Source organism: Hermetia illucens, chromosome 1 (assembly GCF_905115235.1).
Source record: "Hermetia illucens chromosome 1, iHerIll2.2.curated.20191125, whole genome shotgun sequence".
Lineage (NCBI taxonomy): Eukaryota > Metazoa > Arthropoda > Insecta > Diptera > Stratiomyidae > Hermetia > Hermetia illucens.
Window position 1 is genome coordinate 30,483,073 of NC_051849.1, and position 21,766 is coordinate 30,504,838.

The following is a 21,766-nucleotide window of genomic DNA, read 5'->3' on the forward strand; positions in this document are numbered from 1 at the left end:
TTAGTGGAAAATGGTAGAGCTGAGATAGTTAAATTAACGACTCGTGAGGAAATCCGCTACACCAATATGCAACGGCAAACACAACTGTCTGAGGCAATTGTACGTAGAGCCAAACATCAATGAATCGGCAAGAATCAGTCTAAAGAGCTTAAATGATAGAATATAATGAACGAATCTCTTATATACAGCTATGGTCATAAAAATAGCCACCCTGCATAGTTTTCTAATTTTCATATGCAAACAATCTTACGTAGTGGGACGTTTAACTGTCGCATAGTCTGGGGGGGGTAGAATACTTGTGAATGTTAAGTAGAAGAAGTGTTTTTGGTGAATTAATTGAGAAAAGAATTCCATCCAAAATAATAATAATTTAATTAAAATCGTTGCTATCGAAAAATCTTTTTCAATAATGGGTCGGGCAAGACATTGTACACACACTTAAAAAGACATGATTAGAATCGTACATTACTGGTTGGTGCTGAAAAGCTAGTGTAGGTACCAGGGCGAAACGTGGATTGGCACCTACGATGCAGCATAAAACCTGGGAAACGCCTGCTGAACCAACACCAACAGCTCCACTAACAAACCCTATCTCCACGTGGTGACCGCTGGGAGCTCTTCCTTAACGAAAAGCTGCAGACGGAGAATGATGAACGCGAATCTCCTGCACCTAAAAACGGAACAAATTGTACCAACTGGTCCTCCAGGTTGGGGGTTGGGGGAGGGCTGACAACCCTACACGGAAAACAACTTGTTACGAAGCCACAACAGGAGCCTCGGACTGGATGAATTTTACAACAATGAACCCGGCAACGAAAACGGAATAATGATTTGCGCATTTTCTCATGGAACTTGCGCTCCCTGTACAGAGATGGAGATGCCAAGTAGCTAGCCGGTACCCTGTCCCAATATAGGGCTGATGTAACAGTGTTGCAGGAAATGTGTTGGACAGGGACCGGTTTCCTGGAGAAGAGTCACTACACCATATATTATAGCGGCCATCCAGTAAACCATGTGCTCGGAGTAGGTTTCTTAGTCAGCCAAAAAATGAAACCTGCACGGAAAGCGGTCCACAAACAAACGTGGGCCTCTCTAGACGGGACCACTTTCAACCAAATTGACCACGTGCTGATCGAACGCCGCCACCTCTCACTATCTCGTTGGCATGGTGCTCCGGACTCGAATAACAACACCCCCCAGAATCCCCTCTGACAATCAGGTGATAGTTAACACTGAAGCCATCCACAGCACAGCCCTCCGTAACACCTATAAGAGGGAAATGGATGTCGCAATAACCGCAGTCAACAGAGATCCTGGAGATGAAGCATCAGCAAATGATCTTCACAATCACCTGAAGAACGTTATCATAAATACGAATAATGTTGAATTCTCAAACAACGCGGGCACGCGCAGAGATTTATCATGAATTCCGGCGAGCGGAGAAACGACTTCACAGACGAAAAAAGGGAGCCTGGGAGAACCAACAGGTCTGTGAACTCGAAAAGTGCAGGGAGCAACCGCACCAGGCGCGCAAGTTTTACTAACACGTCAGTAGGATAAAGCCTTACACACCTCGATCCTCATCCTCGCGAGACAAAGAGGGAAATCTAATTTCCGACAGAATGGGCATATTGGAGCAATACATTGAGTACTTTAATGAACTACTGAACAAACAGAATATCGGCGAGTTGAAGGTCCCGCCAACTGAAGATGATGGACAAATACTGCCACTACCAAGTGTAGAAGAAACAGTCCGTGTAATTCATCGGCTTAAAAATCATAAGTTGCCAGGAGTCTATGGAATTACAGTCAAATTGGTTACATATGGAGGCAGCCAATTACACCAAGTGGTTCATCAACTTGTGCTCAAAGTATGGGACAGTGAATCAATTCCTAACGAGTGGCAAAGAGGCATAATCTGTTTCATACATAAAAAGGAAGATATTAAGCAATTATAGAGATATCAGGTTGCTGAGTACCATCTATAAGATATTCTCCGCTATCTTGCTAAGAACATAAATAAACATTGTTTTTTACCGCATTGATAAATTGATCTAACGCATCTTCACGGATTTCCACTTTACTCTGTGCACAAAAGCACGTACGTAAATTAAACCTCACTGGTAACCTGGTCCGCAAATAATTGATTTCACCGTCGATGTTGAAGGTTATCCGGGATGGAACCACCACTTCCACTTCCACACTACGTTCATTCCTTTGAAAAAGTGTTGATAGGTCATTACTCGGCGAATGAGAGGAGGTAATGAGGGGCAATTTATAGAGAAATATTTTAAGAACTGTTAATTTTATTTTTCCATCCTTTCCTTCTAGAATCTTGTATTAGAATCAGGACCGATCAGGTTTGCAAATAAATATTTATCTGAAATCGAAATTTCACAAAAAAAAATAATATGATCTGATCGAAAGTGTTTCTCTTAGAAGGGTACGAAAGATATTTAATCAAAGCCAGAATTTGTTTTCTTTAGTTGATAGGCATATGCCACCATTGAGGTTGCCTGTTGACGTTTTAGAAGTAGGATTTCTTGATGCAGCTGTCGAATGATAGTAGGCCGAGCAGTGATTGCCTTTGGAATGACTTTGACACTTTGATTTATCTAAAAATTAAAATATATGAAAAACTCGAAAATGAGCTTCAATTATTCTCATCTCAAGAACTTTTCAAAACCAGATCCGAACTTCAAAATGTACATTCATTGGCGGAAATTAACTTAAGGAACACTCTTTGCGAATGTAAAAAAAAATAATTTTTGTAAAAAATTATTTTTTTCTTTTTTTTTTAAGGTTTTGTGTAAAACAAAACCTTATTAAAATCGATTCAATGTCTGTCTGTCTGTCTGTCACACGCATTTTTCTCCAAAACGGCTAAATCGATCCGAGCGAAATTTGGTGGACAGATGGGAACTATGAAATCCCACGCATACAGTGAGTGGCGTAAATTTAGGTGGAGTTTAAAGGGGGCTCCCCATACATGCAAAGGGGGGATTCAGAAATTTTTTTCACCGGATATAGTTGTGTAGGGTATCAAATGAAAGGTCTTGGTTTGTACTTTCCGAAACTGATATTAGTTTTAGCATAAATTGCAAAGTGGGTGAGTAATGAGTCAAAATGTACGCACTTGAAGTGAGACAGGACTCATTTTCGGAAACTACACAACCTAAAAATCCGGAAAAAATCGGAGTGGTGCGCCTAGATGAAATCTAGGCCTCAAAATATGTCCCATTCCGATATCTGCTCAAATAAACTTACTAATAGTATATTACTACTTTTTAGAAATTTACTGAAAACCCCCCTTAAATTCATTCTAGGACTTCCGAATTTTGTACCAGCATAGAGGACAATATTTTGTATATACATGCAAAATTTCGTAGAAATCTGGCAATTAACGCCAAAGTTATAGCAGTTCAAACTTAGCAATTTCGCGCGAATTTACCGCTTCCAAAGCCATGCAAATCAGATGCTGACGTCATAATTACCCGGAATAATTGACATTCGCGTGAAATATTAAAGTCGCATTTATGAAGAATCTACTTATCTGCAGCACTTTTTAAGATTTTGTGTAAAACACTTATGTGAAATCTAATCTTCGAGAGATGTCCCATTCCGGTATCTGCTCAAAAAATTTACTAATAGTATATTATCAACCTTTAGAAATTGACTAAAAAACTCCCCTTAAGTTCATCCTAAGTGTATTAAATTTTGCACCGACATAGAGGACAGCCTTGTGCATACACATGCCAAGTTTTATGAACATCCAACTATTATTGGAAAAGTTATAGCAGTTCAAACTTATCAATTTCGTGCTAATTAACAGCATCCTAAGCCATACAAATAAGATGCTGACGTCATAATTAACGAGAATAATTGAAATTCGAGTGAAATATTAAAATTCCATTCAAGAAGAATCTAATTCTCCCTAGCCCTTTTTTTATATTTGATGTTGGTTAAATTGTTGGCATTTGCTAATAATATTAAACTCAGAGTGTGAAGCGTATGAGGTTGACTATATACAATACTACACACATACAATATTCAATACAGGGCTTTCCATCAAATGATTTATTTAAATTAAATTTAACTATGCGACTGTCAGGCTCACCGCTCCTCACAACTTCTTCTTTTTTTTCAGCCTTCAGTTCACAAGCGGGGTCGGCTCGTCGTGATCGGTTTCGTCATTTTATTTTATCAAATGCCTGATCAGGATGTTATCGCGAGACCTTCAAATCTCCATCCAGTATATCATGCGACCATTGTTTTGGCCGGCTTTTTGGTTGCTTACCATTGACTTCGATGTTCTGACCAATACTGGTTGTTGAATTCTCGTTAGCGTGAATTACGTGACCACACCATCGAAAACGCCTCTCTTGCAGTTTTTCCACGATCGGTGCAAACCCATATCGATCGCGGATATTCTCATTTCAGACGTGATCAAAACGTGTCACGCCACCAGTGCAATGCAACATCTTCGTCCCCATTACCGCAAGACGCCGTTCATTGTCCTTTATAGTCAACACTCAAACTATAGAGAGGGACAGACGAACAACATTGCAGTAAATTTTAGATTTGGGACGTGCGCTGATATGTCGATCACAAAGAACACCAGTTGCGGAATGTCACTTTATCCAGGTGGCGTTAATGCTTGAAACATTTCATTACGCAGTTCTCCATTGGCTGGTAGCATTGACTCGAGATATTTAAATCGCTCAGTTCTTTCAATGGCAGTAATCTGCCCCTCCAGATATTTAAATCGCTGAGTTCTGGCAATGGTGGTAACCTGTCCAGAACTGAGCGATTTAAATATCTCAGGTCAATGCTATAAGCCAATGGAGAACTACGTTATGCTCCTCCTTTAGGGAAACACAAAACCTTTTATACCTGAAGCGTCAAGCTTCCGATTTCCCGACTTGTTTTCTATCTATCTACAAACATGTTTTTACAGTTGCAAAACAAAACAAGTCGGAATACCGGAAGCTCGCACTTCGGGCATAAAGGTTTTGTGTTCATCTTATGTAAGAAATTTGAACGCACAGTTTTCTATCTGTATATAGTTGCAAATCCAACATAACCCTTCATATTTTTCCAAACTATAAGACATACGTACGTATTACAGCCATAGATATTATCCTCACCCTAAACAAACAAACTGCCTATTTCCGAATACTGTACATATATATGCACGTATATGAATTGATCGTACCCATATTTCCGGTTTACTTCGTGCACAAAAGCATACATATGTACATATATAGTATGTATATTAAATACGGCTGGTTTAATGTACAAATATATCTTTCTGAATTAAACACTACCCGCAAACTCTGTAGCGCGCATATACTATATACCTACATACGCACATGGCTGTTTAGAGTAATTGGTATTCATATACAAATGACTAAAAAACTAAAACAAAATAATTCTTTGCGACTCCATTCATAAGAACTCATTTCGTTGTGGTATTGACGAATTGATATGTGATGATGACTTCATACAGGTTGTAGAGTGCACGAAATTCACAAAAAATGGCAAAGTTTTACCCCCTATAACTTTGTTAATAATAGTTGGATTTTCAAACTTGACCAAATTGTGCATTATGTTATCCCTTTCACCCGTGCCAAATTTCGTACTTCTGGGATGAACATAAGGGGGGTTGCCGGGTAAATTTCTAAAATGTGGAAATATATTATTATTAACTTTATTTGTCTAGATATCGGAACCCGATGTATTTTTAGACCTAGATATCGTAGAGATGCACTACTGTGATTTTTTTCAGATTTTTCGGTTGGATAGGTTCCGAGAACGAGACCTGTTACACTTTTTGATGGCCATATTTTGAGCCCTCGCTCCTCTATGTTTCACCCGATGTCAAATATGGAGTTTCGAAAAGTACTAATTGAGCCCTTTCGTTTGACACCCCACATGGCCATATTCGGTGAAAAAAATTTTGTACCCGTCATTCACATGTATGGGGAGCTCCCCCTTAAACGTACCATAAAACGGCGATTTTTATTCAAGGGCATCAAAAAATTTTCCAAATTTAGACTATAGCCTTTATTTTTTATGACTTCCTGATGGCTATGACAAAAACTTGACGGAATATGGGCATCAGTTGCACTACCTTTTCATCGACTTTAAAGCCGCCTATGATAGCATAGCCAGGGTAAAACTGTACACGGCCATGAAAGAATTCGGTATCCCGACGAAATTGGTAAGACTGACTAGGCTGACCCTGACCAATGTGCGAGGCCAGATAAAAGCAGCAGGATCACTCTCAAGACCATTCGGCACCAACAGCGGTCTACGACAAGAGGATACCCTATCATGTGTCCTCTTTAACTTGGCCCTTCAAATCTACCGAACTACTAGTCTATGCTGACGATATTGACATCATGGGAAGAACTACCTGAGACGTACAAATTGCCTTCATCCAGATCGAGCAGGCGAATATCGGCGCGAGATCTTAGGCTGCACATCAATGAAGGCAAGACAAAGTATATGGTGGCAACGTCACCGAAAACCAACCAACAACATCAAACCGCACTGGTCAAACGGGAAGAATAAAGATAGGAGACTACAACTTTGAGACCGTTGATAATTTCTCCTATCTAGGGTCGAAAATCACACCCGATAACAGCTATGACGATGAAATCCGCGCACGGTTGTTGGCAGCCAACAAAGCCTATTTCAGGTTACAAAAACTGTTCCGCTCCAAACGTCTCACCACAGGGTCAACGTTCTTACTGTACAAGACAATGATTTTGTCAGTCCTCATTTATTCCTCGGAGGCTTGGGTTCTTAGCAAGAAAAATTGCAAACTCTTGGCCGCGTTCGAGAGAAGAATCCTCCGAAGAATTGTTGGTTCCCTACATGAGGATGGATGATTCCATAGCCTACATAACGACGAAAGTCGTAGGAAAGAAAACTTTTGGCGTGAAAATAATGCGTGCCTTTTTCAGATTGCATAATTAATTCAATTTTGTTAAAACTCGGATATATTTTGGAGATCCGGGATGAATCCTTTGCCTCTTCCGACAGTTCTGAACTCAGTCCGTCGTTAAATGTATGGGAATCTAGAACTAATTCAACTCTCAAATAAATAATGATACTAGATGCCAGAAATTGCGCAAATTTGGAATAGAACCTGGTTTAAATAAATTGAAGGCGTTAAACTGAAAGGACAATCACCGAATTTAGAAAGTCCCCAAGAAAAAGTCTGAACGACACAACAAAAAAGTCGCGTGCGTACGGAAAAGATCTTTAATAACACATTAATCATTACTTCTTCAAAAATAAAAAAAGTACCACTTTTATCTGTAACAAAGTTTTTATCTGCAATAAAACTTTTATCTATATGTGTATAAATATCAGTAATATTTTGATAAGTATTCAAAGTTAATTGTTTTTTATTTATTGACAGTTCGGGAAAGGAGGGCTGGGATGATAAGAAAGTGGAAAGAACCGCAGCCCAGCGATTATGTAGTATACTGTCGAAATTAGCTGACCTCACCACTTTAAAATGAAAAGTCATGCAAGTAATTCACCCTGTTAAGAAATTAGTGTAGATAAATAAAAAATAAAAGAAAGGAATCGGAAACTCGGTGCTCCAGATATGAAATGTTTTATGCAAAATAAAGAACATATGGCTGTGTATATGCATTGAGTATGTTCAATTATTCATTCCACTTTCCAGATCTATATAAAGGAGGGAATATCACCTGGGTACAACCACTTTGGTACCAATCCTCTCAGGCAGAGGTAAGGCAACGTCTGATGAGTAGCGTCTGAACGGAAAGAAACCACTAACCGTGTTTTTTAAAAATTGGGTGTTAGCCCAAAAAGAGTGGTCTGTGATTCAAAAAACTGCCGGAAAGTTTTCTTCAATTGGTCTGGTTGGACAATCAAATGGTAGACTCAAAGAAAAATTAGTTGTAAGAATTGAAGACATATGAGTTCCTCAGTCAGAACGATACAAAAAATAAATATATCGTTAAAAAAGTGTAGAAGGACTGAAGAATTTCAACCGAAGATTCCTCTTCTATTCTGTATCACTCTCAACTGGAAGGTTTAACTCTGCGTCCAGGTACTTCCGATGAACTGACAAATTCGAATGTACAGAAACTGGAAAGTTGCCTTTTTCCTCTCCAACAAGCTCATTACCAATCTCAGCGGGAGTAATATTAATATTTCCCTGCAGGAGAAAATGTTTGAGGCTAGTCCTAGTAGCACGACGACAGAATGCACGGCAGGGTATTCTGAAGTCTCCGGCACCAATTGTTCAAAAAGAAAACAAGGTTCTGGAGCAGGGGTAAAAATGGGGGGTGCGCTTTTTCTTTGGGACAATGAGCAACGGCCTTTGAGGCTGAAGTACATGCGACCCTAGGAGTGATAACTTGGGTGAATGACAAGCGATTACAAGTTGGTAAAATAAGTGTAGGCCTAAACCGCATATCGGTTATTGCGCCGTTGACGATGATGAAAATAAGTGTGACAGGTAATACTTGACCGATGAAGCTCTCGAGGGCAAGACAATCACAGTTACGAGAAGGTGACCAGATCAAGGAGCAGTACTCGAGGGTATTCTTCAGGAGTGAATTGAAAAGAGCTAAGGAGGGTTGAATGGAGTCAAAAGCAGAGAAGAAACGAAGTATAAAGCCTGACAATTTTGCTGCTCGATGGGTGACTTCGCGGGCATGGGTGTCAAAGCGCAGCTTATTGCCGAAAGTGACTCCGAGATCTTGAGTGGAATTTAAGCAGGATAAGAAATGCCCGTTAAGAGATTAGGAGAAAAAAGTGGGTGAGAATTTTAGGGAGTAGTACATAGACTGGCACTTTCTGACGTTTAGCGCTAAACCATTAGTTGAGCACCAACGAACCAGAATGTCTAGGTTAGATTGAAGGGAAATATAGTCCATAGGCGACGATATAGCGCAAAACAGCTTAAGGTCATCATCATAGAGCAAACAAGGACAAGTAAGGAGGGGGAAGGTCGTTGATAAAAAATAAACATAACAAAGGGCTCAGAATAGATCCCTGCAGGACACCGGAGGAGGGGGAGAAAGAGCAGGAAGTGCAGTCGTCAAAAGAGACGCGGCAGGATCGGTTGGAAAGGCAAGAGGCAAGCCATAAAGCAAGTGGTATGGGAACGTTTAGAGACGAGAGTTTGGATATAAGTATCTTGTGATTTACAGTGTCGAATGCTCGAATGAAATCAGTGTAAATGGTATGTACTTCTTGCCGTGAATTTAAACATTTGGCGACAAAGTTGGTAAAGTCAAGCAGGTTGGAGGAAGTGGACCTACGCTTAACAAAGTCGTGTTGCTCTGTCACTATGTGGTGGCCAAAGTGGGCTGACAACCAGTCGTTGATATATGTTTCCAAGATTTTAGAACAGGAGGAGAGGAGGGAAATGGGACGGGTAATTCTCAGCAAGCGTACGATCGCCACCTTTGAGTATGGGGATGATGAGAGCCTCTTTCTACAAGCCGGGAAAATGATTCTCTTCGAGGCTTTTGTTGAAAATAAGGGAGATAGGGGAAGAGAGATGGACTTACGAGTTTTGAGCAAAAAGAGGTTAGGAAGACCATCTTAGCCAGGTCTGACATTGGCTTCAAGTTTTCCAATGAGGTATTCGACAAGGAGAGGGGTAAGAAGGGGAATGGTATTCGATGTGTTTTTTGTGGACTTCAGTGGTGAACCAGACAGGGTAAGGGCGTAAGCACTTAGGAGAGGAGGGGACGTAACAAGGAAGAAGATCAGATAAAATAGTATAGAAGGTGTTGAGTGCTTGGTCACACGTAAATGGAGAGAGGAGGGGAACTCAGTTGATTGCCGCCAGGATTGAGTTCAGACCTTCAAAGTTCGCCTTACGAAAGTTGAACTTGTTAGGCTTGCGAGCGACAGGAGAGTGGAGTCGGGATATTTGAGCATCGAACTCGAGAGGAGGATGATGGGCGCCAGAGGCAGCGTAAGACGGGACGTGAAGGGATTGGGAAAGGCAACACACATGAAAGTTAGAGAGGACAAGGTCAATAGTGCGATCCAAGTGGTTTCTAGAAACGTTCAACTGGGGAGCGCCACAGGTGTACATGAAAGTAGATAAAGGAAGGGAAGGATAGAGTTATTAGGGAGGGAGGAAATACCAGGAGTAATGAGCTAGGGGAGCGTGGGAAGATTAAAGTCGCCACAGAGGATGAAAGAAAATGGCGGAAACAAAACGACTAGGACCTCTGATAATCTGTCGAAGAAATCCTCGTACAGAGAAGGCGGACTAAGATAGGGAAAATATACACACGATATGATAAAGGGACACACATTTGGCAAAATGACCAGCATGGTCACAGAATCGTAGGTGGAGGAGTAGGAAGAAAAGATGATTTCGACACAGAGAGGGGACTTAACAGCTATTAGGGTACCTCCGCCGATTGTCTTGCCAAGCGCAGCGCAGTCTCTGTCACAACGAAGCACAGAGTAACCTTCGAGGAGCTTGGAATCTAAAATCCTGTCATCCAGCCAGGCTTCAGAAATGCAGACGACGTGATGTTGGAATGCTAAGACAGACAGTTCGAAATCCGACAACTTCGTCCTTAGACCCCTTACATTTTGATAAAAGAGTGTAAAGTTGTCGGTTGTCCGGCGAGGTAGGCGGGCGGGCCGGAAATTTTCACGGAGCTTAGTCCTATGATAAGGCTGGGGTGGGGATAAGTCACTTTGAAAGAAGCTATCACTCGGTCAGGAGAGCTTTCCATCGTCAGCTTCGCACATGAGAGAGGTGACAAAGTTGAGTTGATTTTGCTTCTGATATAAGCCAGAATATTAAGGCAGGTCTAGACCGGATATCGGTTGCTAAGCCGTTGATAATGATATTGATAACCAAGGGAGAATTTGCAGTCGCTAAACATTTTTCGATCAATTACAATAGCAACTGATTTCTTATTTACAATGATGAGCAACCGCAGAGCGAGAGTTCCATTTTTCGTAGATGGAAATGCTACGTTGGACTAGTGGCGTCACACGTTTAGATCACATCCGAAATGAGGATATCCGCGATCGTTATGGGGTTGCACCGATCGTGGAAAAATTGCGAGAGAGGCGTCTTCGATGGTATGGTCACGCAATTCGTGCAAACGAAAATTCACTGGCAAAGATTGGTCTGCACATCGAAGTCGATGGTAAACGACCAAAAGGCAGACCTAAACAACGGTGGCTTGATACGCTAGATGGGGATTTGAAAGCCTCGAGACTGCATCCAGATCAGGCATTCGATGGAGCCAAATGGCGAAGTGACGAGCCGACCCCGCTTGTGAACGGGACAAAGGGTGAAGAAAAAGAAGAAGAAGAAGAATTAACTAAATGTGGGAATATGGACTTCATCTCCTTCTAAAAGGCAAATCATTTCGAGTAAGAGCAAATCCGATGTTTTTAATGACCTTCCGGGGAGTTATCCAATGCAACCCCTTTAGCCACTGCAAACCTGCTACTTGCACCCATTTGAAAATGTTAAGCAACTGAAAGTTTTTCTAGGGAATGGAAAGAAAAATAATAGCTAAAATAATAATCGACACATGGGGAATCATCTCAACGGTTTCACTGGCAGTTTTGCTGCGGAATGCATAAACTGTTCCATTCTACCTTTGCTCTTTTTTGACTAAAATCTGAAAATGTAGTTATTTCAACTATTTATTCAGGTAATTTATGAATAAAAGATTATGAAGCGGTAGGGAATAAGTTACACCTTAAGAAAGGGCGACAAAGTTCGTGGCTGGCTACATCTTGCAATATAACCCCACAGGAATAAAGATTCAACCTAGAATCACATGTCGCAGAAGAGTTAAGGAAGAGTGTAGGTTTCTTGGTAAAATATTGAAACACATCGTCAACAACCAACGTCGGGAGCTCGTACTCGAATTAACTTGTTATGTTTTACTTATAAGTTCACAACAACTATATATGACACCCAATTAACTCGCTGTTTGGTAAGCATTATACATTTGCATGTGCATATATACATACTATATAATCAAATGACTGTAGTTTTGATAGTGATAATAATTACAAAGGTGGCAGGAAAGAGAGGGTTGAAATTATAATTAAATCATGAACATAGCGTGGAAAACGCAAACCCAAGAAATAGGTCAGGGATTTTTAAAATGCAAAATCAAATTAGGCAAAGGTTAAATATACCGTTACAGGGTGGAAAATACCGAAACGTCTTAAATTCGATTTGGGTGTGGTAATTAAAAGCAGCTTCAACTGCACATTTGAACACTGAGAGCTATTGTCTGAACAAGTATTGTCCCATCAGCGAAAATCAACAAATAATTACCCACATATGCACCATTCGGCTAACACAGAAAACCCATTACATTCGATAGCTAACTATGAAGTCTTGCCCATCTATTGTAGGCGCAAGTACAAAGCCGAACAATAGCCTTTCATTTTGCCAATTTCACAAAGTTCTTTCAATAAAACAGTAGGAAACTGCTTCTGAACAGCAATTACAGTGCACGATTCTCACTGTTTTAGAACCGTCAGCGGGAAGTCCTTCATCTGGCACAAGTGTAACCTCATAAGGATGAAGCACATTCACATAATCGCACAACAACCTGCCACTCTTCTGTGTTAAAGAACATATGTTAATTATAAAGCGGGCGGTGATAGGGTTCGCAAAGAGGTAAATGGGACGCCACACGCCATCGCAATTAACGCTGTGTCGCCGCTTTTCCTCTAACAGTACGAAAGTTGTATCCATTGAGTAGTCGTTTCTAAGGACACCCGATAAACGTTAGCAACAACATCAGACCTGGTCGTTGGTTTTAAAGAGAAAATCAGCCATGAATACCTCAAGAATTTCTAATAAAAATTCTATTTTATGGTTTTACTTCATGATTTCAGAGTCGATGCTTTGTACTCAATTCCTGGAAAGTTTTACGACTCCTAGTGATCATCCTATTTTATTGCGTTCGACATAAATCCAAGAAATTTTTGCATAACAATAGAAAATGTCCTTGAACTGTACGTAAAAGATACATCTGAAAATAACTCAACAGTAAACTTTGGCCCTTTCCCAACTTTTCTCCATGCAGTTCTTCAGAGTGATTCATCGTGTTCAAAGTGTTCACATCCGGAAAAACAAACTCATCCATTCTCTCCCAATTGAAAATTTATTCCTTGTCATTGGAAGGAGTGGAGCTGCATGGAATGGGACTAAGTTCACCTACGCATATGCACATACACATTACATATTCCTTTCTCCTTAGCTGTAGACACACTTTTGGTTTGATTACTTTATTGCGTATCGTGACTTTACCAGGAATTTGATGGGATTTTTTTTTTAATATTGAATACACCTTGAAATTGTAATTGTTACCATTTTATCAAAAGCATTAAGAAATCATACAATAAATTACTGGAAACAGTAGTTATAATATTTCTATTGGATAGCAAGAAGATATTTAGATCTCGAACTATTACGATTCAAAACACATCAATGAAGCAGATATGTACATAGATACATACGTATGTATACTTTGAAAAGGAACAGCTACAGAAAGAGATACACAAGGTTAAGCACGCTTTAGCAGAGGTAATAAACGGTAGGCCATACACATGGATATCAACAAGATATAATCAACAAAATAACGAATGAATCACCATGAAACACTTCTGAAACCTCCACAGAAACAAGTAGTTAGATCAAGGCACCGACGAATCCTTTTCAGGAGTCTCCATTCTATAAGAAAAATCGATGAAAGTCGCTTTCTATCTCAGCACTTTTCAATGACACTTTCAATGAAAATAATATCATCTGTATATCGGCCATGCTTATCAATATCAATCTAAACGGAAACACTATTGTGGAGATACATCACTCCATCAGAAAGGACAAAAACACATATTCAGCTAAGAAATATATAAAATAGAAGAAAGAAATCTTTACGGAGTCTTAATTTCTAAACACTTCAATACTGCCCGAACTGTGTAACTGACCACAACACAAAATATATTTTGGGTAGAACCCACTGAAGATTGTGAGGCGGGCGCATGTGCGTTAATCCATATGGAATGTATTCAATTTATGATTGTATGTGTGTTAGATTATGCTATCAAAATGTTAGCATTCTGCTGAATAATAAAGGAAACTGTTGTTGAACAGTACTAGAGAAAAAGACAAGTCTAAGTAGCAGTTGACTATAACCAAGAGAACAAAAAGCCTTCAGAATAGCAGGGGGGAGTAAAGTTGAAACAGGCATCCTATTTCAACATTGCAGTATTATAGGAAGCACGATATCCGTTTTGATTTGTTTGCTAGTGGTTGATCACAATGCATGTTTCGTTACTCACCATGTCATGAGCAGTGTGTTAGGATATGATTTTTTATTGTAACAAAATATGTAATTAGAAATACGAAGCTTATCTATACTTAAAAAGCCATTTAGTGTAGTATAAGAGAAATCCATTTACAGGTTTCATTACTGATTCCTTAATGGGAAAAGGTTTTGCCCCTTTTCAAACCGGCTCTTCTCCTAGCATTTTTTCAGGCAGTTCACTTATCCATTGGACAATTATTGAAATAATATTCCATAAAATTGACAAAATATGGAAGAATTTCTCACTTTACCTTTATTGTTGCCTTACCAAGCAAGAGTCACATAGTGATAGACCCATTAGCTAAGGGGAGCATAAATGACGTTCATTTTTTGAAAAATTACAAAAGGGTCCTTTACTTGGAAAGGGTGAGTAAGCAGGCAGCCCATACCATTCAGAAATGGATGATCTCGAATCCAACCCTCTTAAGTCTATTTAGTATCAATTGAAACCATCAACAACCAACATGTCTCCTTGGAGTAAAGAGTTTTTGACCAATGAGGAGATCTGAGTGAAATTATGCGGTGTTTCCAACGATTAATTAATTGAAATAATTAAAACTTGTTGTTTCTTTTTCGTTGGTGTGAATATTTATTCTTGCAAATACCGATATTTCTGGAACCACTTGTTCCTTCCTCAGTGCTAACAACTTGAAGGGAACAAGTGGTTCCCGAAATATCGGTATTTGCAAGAATAAATATTCACACCAACGAAAAAGAAACAACAAGTTTTAATTATTTCAATCAATGAGGAGAGAAATTCCACTGAAATTTTGCGGTACTGCACGGAAGAACACATTCGCAAAGACCAGGGAACCCGCTGAAGGGTGAGAGAAAGTACAGAGTGAAAACCACGACGACCGTCCTAGGTCAAGTGTGATCGAGGCCAACATCAAGGCCGTCCGAAGACTTTCGATAGAAAGTCAGCGGTTTCGAACAACGTGCATTAGATATATGCCATGTTTTCTACTTAAAGAGCAAAAGCGGCATTGTTTAAAGGTTTCACAACAATTCCAATTCTGGAATCTCGGGTTCGATTTTCCCTCCCTAAGTTTTGGGTTGAACGCTACGAACGCCATAAGAGATAAACTTGACCAAATATTTGAAATAATAAAAACTTGTCTGCCCTATGCGCTAGTGTTAATTTATTGGTCTTGCAAATACCGATATTTCTGGAACCACTTGTTCCCTTCATCAGTGCTAACAATAGACCGATATTTCAGGAACCACTTGTTCCTTTGTCTCTTGTTAGCACTGATGAAAGGAACAAGTGGTTCACGAAATATCGGTGTTTGCAAACCAATAAATTAACAAGAGACTTGTTGGCACTGATGAAGGGAACAAGTAGTTTCCGAAATATCAGTATTTGCAAGACCAAAATTGAATTGAATTGAATTTATTGTTAGGCCCGAATATATTAATAAAAACCAATTTTTCCATTTAAGTTTAATTTTTTTAATTTATTTCCCAAGATATATTAAATAAAGTTAGTGCGAATATACAAGTGCAGTTGTGACACCGAGTCTTAGTCTTTCGTTGGCGGTTGTTTAGCTTCCGGCAGAGGTGACAGGATAGTTTATTTGATTTTGAGGCGAAAGCAGGTACATCGCCCTGTACTGGCATTTGAGTCAAAATTATGTGATGGTTCTTGGAACGAATTTCCATGTAAAACGTGGCTAATTGCCTAATAAATACGTGCAGACATGAACGCTGTTTGTCAGTTTGTTTGGTTGGAGTCATCTCATCTTAAATGATAGATGCAGCCACGTGCAGCTACGTCTATCATGTTAAAAAAATATTGCTAGTGGCCATCGCCTGGTTGGCCTCTTCCAGGTATATGTGCCCAGCATCTGACCCATGATATCTAGGCCCGACCTCCCGTTGATATCCTTGAACCGTTTAAACCACTGACCGTGAAGAACTCATCATTTAATCACCAAAGGCTTGCTGCAGCATTTAAAAAGTTTTCCTGAACGATTTGCCCAATTTAACGTAAAATTTCACGCAAATACGTTGCTCCTCCTACACGTCCACGACAAAAAACGCGGAACACGAAAAAGGGACTTCACTAAAACAGCTAAACAATCAGTTTGGGGAAGGTTAGAACAACAATGGAGATTACTCAGGAAGATTTCCGCTAAAAAATGAGCTGTCAACGTTAACGTGAAGACGCGCAATTTGAAAAGTCCCGGAACTTTTTGCTCAAACCTATGTAAGTCTTGCTTTCGAGAAATCGATTTTGACATATTATGTTTGTTAAATCTAATGAAAAACCTTTAGGTAATCATCTTTGTCCGCCTTTATAAAAAAAATAACACGAAGTACCATAACCTTAGTGCCCTTAAAACCGCATTATTCCCAGCGCGGAACACTATTGAACCCTAATTACGCAAAACCTCGCTGGTAGTGTGTAAAATAGCCTTTTGCAGATAATTAGTAAAATGTAGTTGGTCCTATAATTATAATGCTCGTCTAAGTCACTGATAGTTCGGTTAGATAAATCATCAAAGATACGATTAACTACATACATACAGGACACGTTGTATAAATAATGCGACAAAATCTCATAAAAAATCGTCTATTGATTATGTTTGTCAAAATTTTTTGAAATAGCATGCAGTCGTGGAATGTCTTCTCCGTGATGTGCTTTAGTGACGATGTAACATGAGTCTGGATGTTTTCAGTTAGGTGCCAATGTTCTCTTTCGTATTTCATTTTAAGTGATCAAAGAAAAAATTGGAAGCATGTCACGACTGTGAGAAGACTAATCGATGTCGTCTGGGTTCTCGTTACAAAGGCGCTGAAAATGAAGGCATTGTGGCTTCACACACTGGCATAATGGTATTTCTTCGGCAGTACGCGGTGCGGTAAGTGTGGACTTGGGGTGGATAATGGCTCTGATATCAAAAAAAAATAATGTTGGGCTTTGATCTTAGACTTGGACTGTGTTATTCGGAACTTTGCCTAGTATTCGAAAATTCATGACTGACTAATTGCCAATAAAAGTTGAATTTAAAAATTAAGATCATTTTCACACGTTTCCAAAAGGCACCGTAGCATTCGTCCGTCCACCATCTATTGTCTATCTAATGTTTAAATTTTCGGTTACGGTAGATAAACTCTTGTTGTCATCATATTTAGGACTTCTGGTATCAATTTCGATTTAGACATGCTAAATTCGGTGGTGGATTTCCCTGAGTTTAACGCAAAATTTGATAGCATAACGTTACTCTATCAAACAATCTATTGGACCGTGAAGCAGATTTTTAAAATTCTCGGACAGCCCGGAAGCGACCAAGTGCTTTTCTAAGCTGACATCCACCAACATGAGTCGCTGATTGTTGCCACTCATCAGTCTAGCTGTTCTTTGGAAGAAAAATGTTAAATCAGAAGAATAAAGCACTGCCAGACGTTTGTAACTAAACTCCAAACCAGATTTCAGCTGCTCATCTATGGTTGTACAAAAATTGCTTTCAGGGAAAAGCATCCTAGTGAAGCAACGATAAAATTTGGATGAACGACCCGAGATGTATAGTCTACCTTCATCCAGATCGAGCAGGCGTGCGAGATCTCGGGCTGCACATTAATGAAGGCAAGAGGAGTTTGATGAGCTACTGAACAACCAGAACATCAGCAAGTTGGAAGTCCCACCAACTGAAGACGACGGACAAATACTGCCACCACCAAGTATAGGAGAAACAGTCCGTCCAATTCATCGACTAAAAAATCATAAGTCGCCAGGAGTCGATGGAATTACAGCGGAATTGGTTAAATATAGAGGCAACCAATTATACCAAGTGGCTCATCAACTTGTGCTCAAGGTATGGGACAGCGAATCAATGCCTGACGATTGACAACGAGGCATTATCTGTCTCATACGTAAAAAGGGCGGCGCGAGATCTTGGGCAGCACATCAATGAAGGCAAGATGAAGTATATGGTGGCAACGTCAGTACCGAAAACCAACCAACCAACAACCGTATGGTCAAACGGGAAGAATAAAAATAGGAGAATACAACTTTGAGATCGTTGATAATTTCTCCTATCTAGGGTCGAAAATCACAACCGATAACAGCTATGACGATGAAATCCGCGCACGGTTGTTGACAGCCAACAGAGCCTATTTCAGGTTACAAAAACTGTCCCGCTTGAAACGTCTCACCATAGGGTCAAAGCTGTTACTGTACAAGACAATCATTTTGCCAGTCCTCATGTATTCCTCGGAAATTTGGGTTCTTAGTAAGAAAAATTGCGAACTCCTGGCCGCGTTTGAGAGAAGAATCCTCCGAAGAATTTTTGGCCCCCTACATGAGGATGGACGATTTCGTAGCCTACATAACGACGAAATCTATGATCGATTCCATGACTGTCAGGTTGTGGATGAAATCCGGCTCAAGAGCTTACGGTGGGCGGGACACTTAATCCGTATGGATGGAGGATGGACGATTCCGTAGCATACATAACGATGGAATCTATGAGTAATAGCACGACCGCCTGGTTGTGGATAAAATCCGGCTCAATAGGTTACGGTGGGCAGGTCATCTACTCCGTATGGATGAGGATGACCCCACCCGAAAGTCTATAAGGGCAAAAGAAGACGAGGTAGACATAGATATGAAATTTGGCATTGCCAATTTTGGCGCACACAACGATATGCCCCGGAATTGAAAATTCGCGTTTACTGGATTGTGCATAGGCAGCGACAATGTCCAACTTAGATGCATGTAATGTAATAACGTTTATTTATTTTCAATGTGTATTTAGGGTGAGCATAATAATTGTTCCTTGGACAAATACAAAAGTGGTATGGTATCGCATCGACGATAAAAATTCAAAACAGTTGACGTGCCATGAAACGATGGAAAACGACCTCTAGGCCAGGGCCGTCGAGAGAAAATTCGAGCTCTGGGGGAAGAACTGGACCTGGGTGAAAATTATGCGACCCCCAATTGCTCCTTTTTTCATTGAAATTTCTATTTCGGCTCCTCGATATAAATTCGGCTCCGTCAGGCCTGCTACGCCTGCGGTTATGAGCCGGCGGTTGTTGTTCATATTTTACATCATGCCACCTTCAAAAATTTAGATTAGAATTCAGTAGTATTCATAATGTTATCGCGGTTACTATGGACCAAAACTAAATTGGAATATTCCAATTATAGTCACATCGGTAATCCACTTCTAGAATGCCATGTTCATGTTTATTTGAACAGACTTCATAAACAATGCCCTGTCACGTGAACGCTATCAAATTAACTTTTAAAAGTTAACATTGCTGAATATGTATGAAAGTGTAAAACTACCTATATTTAGAATAATATTGGTCAGTGATAACTGGTTTTCATAATGGCACACCTGAGCTCAACACCAATGCAATGGGCAATTTATCTTTAATTGATTTCACTTGGTAGTAAGCCCGTTTTCGCAGGTGTGACCGAATGCTGGCTTATTCGCAGCTTATCAATTTAATGCTGATTAACTCACTAATTCACAATTTTACAAATTTAATTGATATAATAAAAACCATTACTTTTCAATGAATTGAAATGAATTTGGGAATCGTTCTATACGATTTAATACCACTATTATTTAAATTACAATCAGGATGTCCTTAACACAGAGGTCAAATGTACCCAATAAACCGTGACTCTTGCACGCAAGAACATTATCGCGGTAGGTAATCTGATAGGCTGTAATTGAAACTCTAGCACTATCAATTAAAATCCAACCGATATATGATTTATGATTAATTCGACAAATATATTACATGTCTGGCGTGAATAAGTTTTGATCACTTCAATTGGATTCCTCATTAAATAATTCCTGCTGGTCAATAAAATATTCATATTTGTGGTCAATTTGTTCAAAATGAACTAGAGTAGATGGAGGTGCTGCTAAATTATTATCGAATGACGGACTTTGGAATATCAGTGTTCGATTTGATAGCTGAGAAAATTCATGATTCAATTTAAAATCAGTCACTACTACACCGGGACATTGATGAAGTAGTATAGGGGAAATAGAGAGAAAAACGGCTACGGCAAATTAAACATTTCAGTCGATTACGCTCAAATGACCTCCATTTTGCAAGGAATAATATTTATAAATGAAAATCTTTGAATGTGTATTTTGCATGCCGGGGTGGTTCTTGTGTTCATAAGTACATATGTATTTGCTTGAGTTGTTTTTTGCGAAAATACAAAATTTTCAAGAATTTTTACTTCATTAACTAATTCTCTGGTAACTATTATTCATTTACAAAACTCCGTGATAACTCATTTCGGCATATAAAGAATAGAAACATTTTAGTTGCTTTTTTTTTCTTTTCTCTTTAACATTCTTAATCCTTAAAAAATATTTAAAAAAATCCTAGTATCCTGGAGTTAATAATAATTATTGAATTTTATTATGTTGCATACCTACAACATCATGTGTATTCATATCTATTTAACTGCAAGCATATCACCGTGTTCCGAAAATCGAAAGAAACCCGATTGGTAACTTATTAAGATATAATCGACGTACGTCTGAAAACTTCTAAAATTTCTTTTTCAAATAAAAGTCTGCTAAATACTTAACCATAAAAATACTATCGCATACACAATTGCGCATACACGACATGCCGGTGGGGTTTTTAAAGGACCTAAGCAGTAAAATGACTAATCTACAGAGGGGGGATGGTATCAGGAGTGTACTGGAAGTAGAAACAGTGGTGGAAAACTTCAACAAGGCCTTCATTGATGCATATGAGGTCCTGGTAACACAATTATATCAGCAAGGAATGTGCCCTGGTAGAACAGAAACCTAGCCAGGATGAAAAAAGAGATTCGAAAACTCTTCAACCGGGCAAAACAAACTGGTCGAGACCAAAACGCACTGACGACGTAAAGCAACACTATCAAGGAAGCAAAACGGAACAGCTTCAGGGAATCCCATGAAGTGATCGAACAAACCACCAAAGGATCCAGGTTTTACAAAGCTATACCAAAATACAAGGCCATATCTTCTGTTTGTCTAGACATTTGCCGACAATGAGGGAGACAAGGTATATCTGGTCCTCAGAACGCTTTCCCCGGGGTCCTACCCCACCGCGGAAGGCGACCAAGAAGGGGAAAAAAGGAGAACTGGAAACTAGCAAAAAAGGCATGCTTGGAAGCTAGGGTAAAATAGGCAGTGGGAACCGTTAAATCACTAAAATCACCCGGAGTAGAGGACATTTTCACAACACTACTCCATCTTGGGGTCTTTTCTAAGGGTGGTAAAGTGCAGTATACCCCTGGGATATGTACTAATGGCATGGAGACAGGCAATAGTGGTCTTTATTCTGAAAGCTCGTAAAAAGAACCCTAAATCTTTCAGACCAATTTGCCTTACATTTCGGTAGGTCATAGA

At 39.6% G+C, this 21,766-nt stretch overlaps 1 protein-coding gene across 7 annotated transcripts in view; it reads right to left on the reverse strand.

Annotated features, from left to right (window-relative positions):
• LOC119651627 (oxysterol-binding protein-related protein 2) overlaps positions 1-21,766 on the reverse strand; it is a 52,960-nt gene that overhangs the window by 9,751 nt on the left and 21,443 nt on the right. Inside the window, exon 1 of one of the 7 annotated variants that reach the window (XM_038055314.1) lies at positions 13,952-14,034. The exons of 3 other annotated variants lie outside the window; for them this stretch is intronic. The gene's annotated coding sequence lies outside the window, so the exon portion shown is untranslated. Of the gene's footprint in view, positions 1-13,665; positions 13,797-13,951; positions 14,035-21,766 lie in introns of those variants that run through there. 3 more of the 7 variants (XM_038055340.1, XM_038055348.1, XM_038055331.1) reach the window with 3 other exon arrangements.